The 9,991-nt window shown below is 39.5% G+C and overlaps 1 protein-coding gene across 1 annotated transcript in view; it reads left to right on the top strand.

The window, feature by feature from the left end:
• The first annotated feature begins 8,850 nt into the window (after positions 1 to 8,850).
• The window catches only part of scn4aa (sodium channel, voltage-gated, type IV, alpha, a), an 83,696-nt gene continuing 82,555 nt past the window's right edge, over positions 8,851 to 9,991 (top strand). Inside the window, exon 1 of the mRNA XM_041874399.2 lies at positions 8,851 to 9,555. The gene's annotated coding sequence lies outside the window, so the exon portion shown is untranslated. The remainder of the gene's footprint in view (positions 9,556 to 9,991) is intronic.

The following is a 9,991-nucleotide window of genomic DNA, read 5'->3' as shown; positions in this document are numbered from 1 at the left end:
ACACATGGTAAAACAAGTAAAACTTTAAAAATGTTCACCCACATTTGTGTTGATGACTGATAATTGTGGTGATGACATTTTAGCTAGCTTATCACTTTTGATTGTTATATCCTACACTTGTCTGTCAGATCATTGAGCCATGAAGTAAACAACAGGAGTTTTGCAGTTATAGGGTACCTTTCCCGTTTTTAAATGTTTAATACATTGACAAATATATTTTCTGTAACTCTATACCAAGGGGATTTCACATATTTATGACAATTTATATAATACTGTGGTGTAACCATAGACTGTATATTGTGTAGTGCTTGAAATAGTCGACAAGTGGATAGTTTTACCATAACTTGTGATTTTCTGTCTTTATCAGAGAATGTGAGGATGGCACTATCTACAGTATATACAGTAATCCATCGGATGAGAGATGCATTACTGCAAGATGCTGTGAATTTGGAGGTCACCTGTTTTTTAAATCTCAAGTCTTCCTTTCCTAATTATACGATTGTATCGTTTTAGCCTAAATTCTGACTTGAGTGACATAGTGGTGTAGCGCAGTTTCGCGGGGCCCCCGTAAGGTCCAAGCAAGGGCCCCCCATGGGGCAGACAGAACCATTTGCAGTTATATTGCTAATCTCGTGCTATTTTACACATTTTGCCATGAGGCTGAGAGAACATTTTGCTGTTTTAGAGCTCAGGGATTCTTGAAAGACGGGACAACCTCAAATATATATTTTGATAGACCAAAGTATCAGCTATCACACCATGTAAAGCAGGGGTGTCAAACTCATTCCATGGAGGGCCTAATGTCTGCTGGTTTTTGGTTTCTCCTTTCAATTAAGACCTAGACAACCAGGTGAGGGGAGTTCCTTACTAATCAGTGACATTAATTCCTCAATCAAGTACAAGGAAAGAGCAAAAACCTGCAGACAATCGGCCCTCCGTGGAATGAGTGACGTGATGTAAATGAGCAACCTCCAAATGTATTTGTATATTTTTTTCATAAAATGCAACTAACTGGATTTATGTCAGCTCCGTCAGACACTATAAAAGCCATTTCCGTTTTTACAATTATTGTCCAACTAGTGTTTAAAGGCATTGATTGTTTAATTATAACATTAGATTATTCAAATATGTAATACAAATCTCTAAACTTATTTTTGTTTTGTTTTATAGCACTATTAAATGCTTCAGGGCTAATTTCTTTAGCATTTTGGCATGTTTTATAAAGAAAACATTATCCCTTAGGTCTAGCACAGCAAATACTTCAATTGTTTAAGCATACGTTGCAGAACAGTGATTAAAATCTATTTTTCAGAATATTGACCTAAAAAGAAATCGATCTTAAGGGGGTTAGCATTAGTTGACAACAGATACTTAACCAGACATATTTTTGCCTCTAAAAATAAAAGTTAAATACAAACATTTGAAAAATATGAAAATGATTAATTTGAAAATTCCCAATAAAAACATAACAATTCTATCAGATCTTTCAGCACCCTGACAGAGTTTATTTTTATTTAACCTTTATTTTAACAGGGAAGACATATATCAGACCTAGGTCTCTTTTACAAATGCGCCCTGTATATACAACATAAATATACACATTACACCCAAACTAATATATATACAGTGGCTTGCAAATGTATTCACCCCCCTTGGCATTTTTCCTATTTTGTTGCCTTACAACCTGCAATAAAAATTGATTTTGTTTGGGGGTTTGTATCATTTGATTTACACAACATGCCTACCACTTTGAAGATGCAAAATATTTTTTCTTGTGAAACAAACAGAAAACTTGAGCATCCATAACTATTCACCCCCCAAAGTCAATACTTAGTGGAGCCAACTTTTGCAGCAATTACAGCTGCAAGTCTCTTGGGGTGTCTCTATAAGCTTGGCACATCTAGCCATTCTTCAAGGCAAAACTGCTCCAGCTCCTTCAAGTTGGATGGGTTCCGCTGGTGTACAGCAATTTTTAAGTCATACCACAGATTTTCAATTGGATTGAGGTCTGGGCTGACTAGGCCATTCCAAGACATTTAAATGTTTCCCCTTAAACCACTTAAGTGTTGCTTTAGCAGTATGCTTAGGGTCATTGTCCTGCTGGAAGGTGAACCTCCGTCCCAGTCTCAAATCTCTGGAAGACTGAAACAGGTTTCCCTCAAGAATTTCCCTGTATTTAGCGCCATCCATCATTCCTTCAATTCTGACCAGTTTCCCAGTCCCTGCCGAAGATAAACATCCCCACAGCATGATGCTGCCACCACCATGCTTCACTGTGTGGATGGTGTTCTTGGGGTGATGAATGGTGTTGGGTTTACGCCAGACATAGCGTTTTCCTTGATGGCCAAAAAGCTAAATTTTAGTCTAATCTGACCAGAGTACCTTCTTCCATATGTTTGGGGAGTCTCCCACATGCCTTTTGGCGAACACCAAACGTGTTTGCTTATTTTTTTCTTTAAGAAATTGCCTTTTTCTGGCCACTCTTCCGTAAAGCCCAGCTCTGTGGAGTGTACGGCTTAAAGTGGTCCTATGGACAGATACTCCAATCTCCGCTGTGGAGCTTTGCAGCTCCTTCAGGGTTATCTTTGGTCTCTTTGTTGCCTCTCTGATTAATGCCCTCCTTGCCTGGTCCGTGAGTTTTGGTGGGCGGCCCTCTCTTGGCAGGTCTGTTGTGGTGCCATATTCTTTCCATTTTTTAAATAATGGATTTAATGGTGCTCCCTGGGATGTTCAAAGTTTCTGATATTTTTTTATAACCCAACCCTGATCTGTACTTCTCCACAGCTCCGTGGTCTTCATGGTGCCGCTTGCTTGGTGGTGCCCCTTGCTTAGTGGTGTTGCAGACTCTGGGGCCTTTCAGAACAGGTGTGTATATACTGAGATCATGTGACACTTAGATTGCACACAGGTGGACTTTATTTAACTAATTATGTGACTTCTGAAGGTAATTGGTTGCACCAGATCTTATTTAGGGGCTTCATAGCAAAGGGGGTGAATACATATGCACGCACCACAATATTTAGTTATTTCTTTCATTTCACTTCACCAATTTGGACTATTTTGTGTATGTCCATTACATGAAATCCAAATAAAAATCCTTTAAATTACAGGTTGTTATGCAACAAAATAGGAAAAACGCCAATGGGGATGAATACTTTTGCAAGGCACTGTACAGTACCAGTCAAAAGTTTGGACACACATACTCATTCAAGGGTTTTTCTTTATTTTTACTATTTTCTACATTGTAGAATAATAGTGAAGACATCAAAACTATGAAATAACACATATGGAATCATGTAGTAACCAAAAAAGTGTTAAACAAATCAAAACATTTTATATTTGAGATTCTTCAAATAGCCACCCTTTGCCTTGATGACAGCTTTGCACACTCTTGTCATTCTCTCAACCAGCTTCACCTGAAATGCTTTTCCAACAGTCTTCAAGGAGTTCCCACATATGCTGAGCACTTGTTGGCTGCTTTTCCTTCACTCTGCTGTCCGACTCCTCACAAACCATCTCAATTGGGTTGAGGTCGGGGGATTGTGGATGCCAGGTCATCTGATGCAGCACTCCATCACTCTCGTTCTTGGTCAAATAGCCCTTACACAGCCAGGAGGTGTATCCCACTAAGCCCAAACCAGATGGGATGGCGTATCGCTGCAGAATGCTGTGGTAGCCATGCTGGTTAAGTGTGCCTAAATAAATCACAGACAGTGTCACCAGCAAAGCATCCCACACCATAACACCTCCTCCTCCATGCTTTACGGTGGGAACTACACATACGGAGGTCATCCGTTCACCCACACCGCGTCTCACAAAGACACGGCGGTTTGAACCAAAAATCTCAAATTTTGACTCCAGACCAAAGGACACATTTCCACCGGTCTAATGTCCATTGCTCGTGTTTGTTGGTCCAAGCAGGACTCTTCTTCTTATTGGTGTCCTTTAGTAGTGGTTTCTTTGCAGCAATTTGACCATGAAGGCCTGATTCACACAGTCCCTTCTGAACACTTGATGTTGAGATGTGTCTGTTACTTGAACTCTGTGAAGCATTTATTTGGGCTGCAATATCTGAGGCTGGTAACTCTAATGAACTTATCCTCTGCAGCAGAGGTAACTCTGGGTCTTTCATTCCTGTGGCAGTCCTCATGAGAGCCAGTTTCATCATAGTGCTTGATGGTTTTTGCGACTGCACTTGAAGAAACAACTTTTCCGGGTTGACTGACCTTCATGTCTTAAAGTAATGATGGACTGTCGTTTCTCTTTGCTTATTTGAGCTCTTCTTGCCATAATATGGATTTGGTATTTTACCAAATAGGGCTATCTTCTGTATACCCCCCTACCTTGTCACAACACAACGAATTGGCTCAAATGCATTAAGAAGGAAATAAATTCCACAGATTAACTTTTATGAAGGCACACCTGTTAATTGAAATGCATTCCAGGTGACTACATTTTACATTTACATTTTAGTCATTTAGCAGACGGTCTTATCCAGACTACCTCATGAAGCTGGTTGAGAGAATGCCAAGAGTGTGCAAAGATGTCATCAAGGCAAAGGGTGGCTATTTGAAGAAACTCAAATATAAAATATATTTTGATATGTTTAACACTTTTTTGGTTACTACATGATTCCATATGTATGTATTATTTCATAGTTATGATGTCTTCACTATTATTCTACAATGTAAAAAATAGTAAAAATAAAGAAAAACCCTTGAATGAGTAGGTGTGTCCAAACGTTTCACAGGTACTGTAGGGATTAGGGAAATAAGTATTTGACCCCCTCTCAATCAGAAAAATGTCTGGCTCCCAGGTGTCTTTTATACAGGTAACGAGCTGAGATTAGGAGCACACTCTTAAAGGGAGTGCTCCTAATCTCAGTTTGTTACCTGTATAAAAGACACCTGTCCACAGAAGCAATAAATCAATCAGATTCCAAACTCTCCACCATGGCCAAGACCAAAGAGCTCTCCAAGGATGTCAGGGACAAGATTGTAGACCTACACAAGGCTGGAATAGGCTACAAGACCATCGCCAAGTAGCTTGGTGAGAAGGTGACAACAGTTGGTGCGATTATTCGCAAATGGAGGAAACACAAAATAACTGTCAATCTCCCTCAGCCTGGGGCTCACATTTTTGACATGCGTTTTTCTGGATTTTTGTTGTTGTTATTCTTTCTCTCACTGTTCAAATAAACCTACCCTTAAAATTATAGACTGATCATTTCTTTGTCAGTGGGCAAACGTACAAAATCACCAGGGGATCAAATACTTTTTTCCCTCACTGTATATGCGGGAACATGTTCGATTGGAGAACCATCAAATGAGTGAACATGTAGTTCATCTGAAACATTCTTACAAGAGCTTGAAAGCAACATTTATTTCATTTTGCCCATATTAAGCACAAGTTAAATCAGCAAGGGATTCCGGCATAAGTATAAAATCTGACGAGTTTTGACACAGCCAGATCAACAATCGGACCAATAGCATATATAATAGGATCATCGGCATATAGATGAAGTTTAACATTTTTAACAGATTTACCAATGGTGTTTATATAAATAGTGAAGAGAACAGGTCCCAAAATTGACCCGTGGTACAGCTTTATGTACTTCCAGAAATTCAGACTTAACCCCATCAATCACGATGGCCTGAGTTCTGTCACTAAGATAATCATGAAATGATTAACAGGCGTCAGAGCTCAGGCCTATCGAGGACCACTTGTTCAATAAAATAGCATAATCAACAGTATCAAAAGCTTTTTACAGATCCACAAACAAAGCAGCACATTTCATTTTAGTGTCTAAAGCATTGACAAGATCCTTAAAAACTAAAGTGGTTGCTGTAATAGTGCTATGCCCAGGCCTAAACCCTGATTGGTTTACATACTAAATACATTTCTCAGATAAAAAAGTTGTACATTTACCTAGGATTCAAGAATGTTAGCTAGACAAGGAAGCCTTGAAATGGGACGATAATTATTAAGATCACTACTATCCCCGCTCTTATGGAGTGGCAGCACAAGAGCTGATTTCCATACTTTCCTGATAAATGTTGAATAAAAAATGTGGGTTATTGAGCCAACAATGATGGGCACTGCACACTTAAGCAGACCGGAATCCAATTGGTCGGCCCCTGTGGATTTCTTGTTGACTATTGCTAGCAAAGCATAATCTCTTTTATGAATGACTTCTGATAATTCCGGATTGTCCCAGGCATTCGATCTAGCTTTAACTCTTAATTTTTTGAAGGGCACATGATTATCCACAATAGTATTGAAGACATCTGCAAAAAGGCTAAAAGCTAAATCAGGTTCAGGGATAGCTGAAATACAATCAAGGTCACTCAAATAAAGATAATGTAAAAAAGCCTGTTCACTAAAGTTTTTAAAGTTCCTCTTTGTGATGGCACGCGGCTTAAATTGTTGTATTCTCATGTCTCTAACAGAAACAACTGGACAATGGTCACTAATGTATTGGGCGTAGACACCAATAGAAACATATTTCTCTGGTGAATTCGTTAAAATAAGATCAATCAGAGTTTACTTTGAAGGATCTTAGAGTGTTGGGCAGTGTAGGCTTAGTCACTAGCTGGGTTAGGTTTAGAGCATTACACATGTATTTTAGATTGTCTGAAGATTGCATTTCTCATTCATAATTTAGGTCAATCAGGATAATAACTTCTGATTTAATAGAAGAAGACAACATACTAGTTAACTCCTCCAAAATCTGACGGAGTTTATGTCTTACGGAGTTGACAAACATTACATTACATCATTCAAGTGGTATACACAGTAGCACTTTTTCCCCCCTCAGTTGCTTTATGACTCTAAAACATAATTAAATGTAACATATTTTCTGGCAGATGGAGTTGACAGTTTATGGTTGTGACCATGGTGATTCCAATATTGCTTGTTTAAATCTATCAAAAGTAGAGAATTTTACAGACCATGAGTGGTCTTGTTGCACTACATGTAGTGAGGACATGAATAAGGGGTCCTTATGGTATAGATTACCTTGCTCATTACCGATTAATTTAGGATTTTAGACAAATCTGACGGAGTTGACCAAATCTCCGGACACATCTTTTAGGAATCACAGTTTTGAGAGAAGTATTATTTATAGTCACAGAGGGCTATTACAAGAAACTACATAAGATCCCTTTTCAGTTAATATCCATTATTGCCCCTTTTTGAAGAGTTTGAAATTGGGATCCTTTGCACCAGACAAGGGCATTTCCAGGCGTAGAGCCGACATGGAAATGAATAATATTGAAAGTATTTAGAAAATTCCCAAAACACATATTTTCCTTATAAAATTGCACTAAATGTAAATGTTAAGCTCAAATAATGCAACAAAATCAATTTTTTTCAACTATAAAAATAAAGTTTACCTGCCAGACAAGGATTGTCCTGACTTTCAAGAATCCCTGAGCTAATTTCCTGCTATTTTACACATTTTGCCAGGGGCGCAACTTTCACTGGGGATGTCCCACCAATATTCTGAAATTGCATTTTTGTCCCCCCCAGTTTTATCATTGGAATGTGATACAAAACGAGGCAACGGTGTGCTAAAGGACCATGCGGACGCCTCCGAGCGATCGTGTAGGCTGTTTGGAGTGTTTATCTGTTTGTAGTGTATGTCCCCCCCACTTCTAAAACCAATGTTGCGCCCTTGCATTTTGCCATGAGGCTGAGAGAAGATTTTGAAGTTATAAAGCTAATTTCATGTAATTCAAATATGCATGGCTCATGAAGTGTTCATTTGCTATCTGGGGGGGCCGACCTCCGGGGGGATGAGACCCCCCCCCCCCCTTGTGGGGGCTGCGGGAGGGAGTGTGTGCTATGCCAGTGCTTACAGTATGTATGAGAATTCAGGGGTAGTAAATGTGCATGTGTAGGCTAGCCTACCTATTCTCTGATAATTAAATAATTTCTGCATTAACAGTAATTTGTGTCTTATGTCTTAATAATGTTTTCTTTAGGTAACACGTGTTCGTTTTGGCATAGAGTAGTAGCCTTCACGGTGAAAAGTATTGAAATCAGTAGCCAAGTTACCCATCCTAACCCGCTGGGAAGTTCATCCTTCCAAGAAGCGCCTGGTCATTCTGTGGCAGTAAGTCAACATCCTCAGAGTGAACGAACAAGCTCAGGATTAGGTTTCTGTTCAGCTGTTTTATCTAGATCAAAACATAGGTTGGAATGAGCAAGTGCGAAGAGAATGGGGCGGGTGGGAAGGGTGCAAAAAAAACTATTTCTTCAGAACTTCTGGGTCTGCAAGGAGAGATAAGGAGTGACATTTCGTTGATGACATATCAAAACAGATTTGCTTCTTTTATATTCATTTGGAAATGTAAATGATGTTTTTAAAGAGTAGGCTATATAGCCTGCTATAATCATGTGTTGAAAACCGTTGGCAGGCTTAAAACGGTTTTACCTCTGACAAGGCTCTTTAAAAAGAAACGTTTTTTTTTTCTTCAGTCCTATCATTAAGTTGAATGGCAGAAAATAAGTAATGTTTCTAATAATCCAATACATTGTTTATGGATAGTTAGCCTATAAAGTTTTCCAGCTAACATGTCCTGCAGATAGCCTCCATTGGCAGGGACGTGGGAAAATCGCGTTGGAGGCACTACAAGTTCCAAGAAGCAAACGACGACACTAAGTTAAACGTTTGTAATCACATATCTTTTCCATGTATAACCATATTACGCACCTTAGAGCCCAATTTAGCTTTTACAAGGATAGGATTCCTCTCACTCAATCGAATTGTGGGCTCACAGATGGGATCTCTATAGGCACAAGACTAATTCACTCACTGCATTTCCACCTGTCGCCACATGCGCGTTAAAGTCTGGGCAGTCAAAAGTCTATTGTGCAGGTACACATGAAAACTAACGAATCTTTCATCTACTCCGGTGTTGTGCATTTACATACAATTTGTTTCTTCCAGGCCACTAATCCGGGACATTTATTCGACGAGAAAAATATAGCATACCTTATAAAAATATACACTAGTCATTCATGACAAGAAGGCAATGTCAGGAATAACAAATCCGAAAAATGTAAGGTAAAACATATGGGTGTAGCCTAGCCTACACATTGCAATCAAACATATCACACAAACTGTAGCCTATTGTCTACGTTCAGAACCAGAACGAACCAGCTAGTTATAGGAAACATTGCACGGCTCTCCACATTCTGAGTAGGTCGACATATTTCAAGGAATACCTGTCACACAGAAAACTGCATGTCATTGCTAAAGAAACCGATGTCTTCCATAAATGCTGACGGTTTAAGCTGACTGAGTTGCACCGAGGACCGACTGGACCGAGTGTGGGAACTTCGAAGTGTCAAAAAGTTTTGACGTGATGATCCTACCTGAAGCAACTCTCCGGTTTCATTCAAGACACCACCCCGTCAGCAACAGCTGTCTTGGAGCCTGCACTAGCCTCCAAAAGGAGAGAATTAAGTCTTCAGTAAAAGGCTTGAAGGAAGGCGAATTCTGTGGAGTTTCTTGAGTTCTGTGGAAATCTCTTTATTTTCCTGGCCAAGGTAAAAGCTCCACCGCTCTCTGCTCTGTTTTGTGGCGTGCGGGTCCATGCCGGTCCATGCAATCTGGGATCCTTGGGACGTCCCTACCCATTGAAGTTGAAATGTAAAATGGTTAAGGTAAGGGTTGAGGTTAGGGATAAGTAAGGGTTATGGTTAAGGTTAGGGTTAGGGTAGGGTAGGGACGTCCCACGGTTCCTGGATAGCACTGACCCTTCAGAACTAGGTAAAGACCCAGGTCGAACTGTTCTAGAAGATCATGTAGTTTTGCCTCATTGTTTACCATTGGTGCCATTTTTACATGTCTTACTTGTTAGATGGTCAGCAGCTTTTCTCTTTCACCTGTTCCACCTGTTGATATTTGCATATATTAATTAATTTGGTTAAATTGGATCTGAAAAAAGTTTACATTAATTCTTTATCATTTCCCAATATGCTA

Source organism: Coregonus clupeaformis, chromosome 1 (genome assembly GCF_020615455.1).
Source record: "Coregonus clupeaformis isolate EN_2021a chromosome 1, ASM2061545v1, whole genome shotgun sequence".
In the NCBI taxonomy this organism is placed as follows: domain Eukaryota; kingdom Metazoa; phylum Chordata; class Actinopteri; order Salmoniformes; family Salmonidae; genus Coregonus; species Coregonus clupeaformis.
The sequence above is the reverse complement of the archived record's forward strand: the minus strand, read 5'-3'. Positions and strand labels throughout refer to the sequence as shown.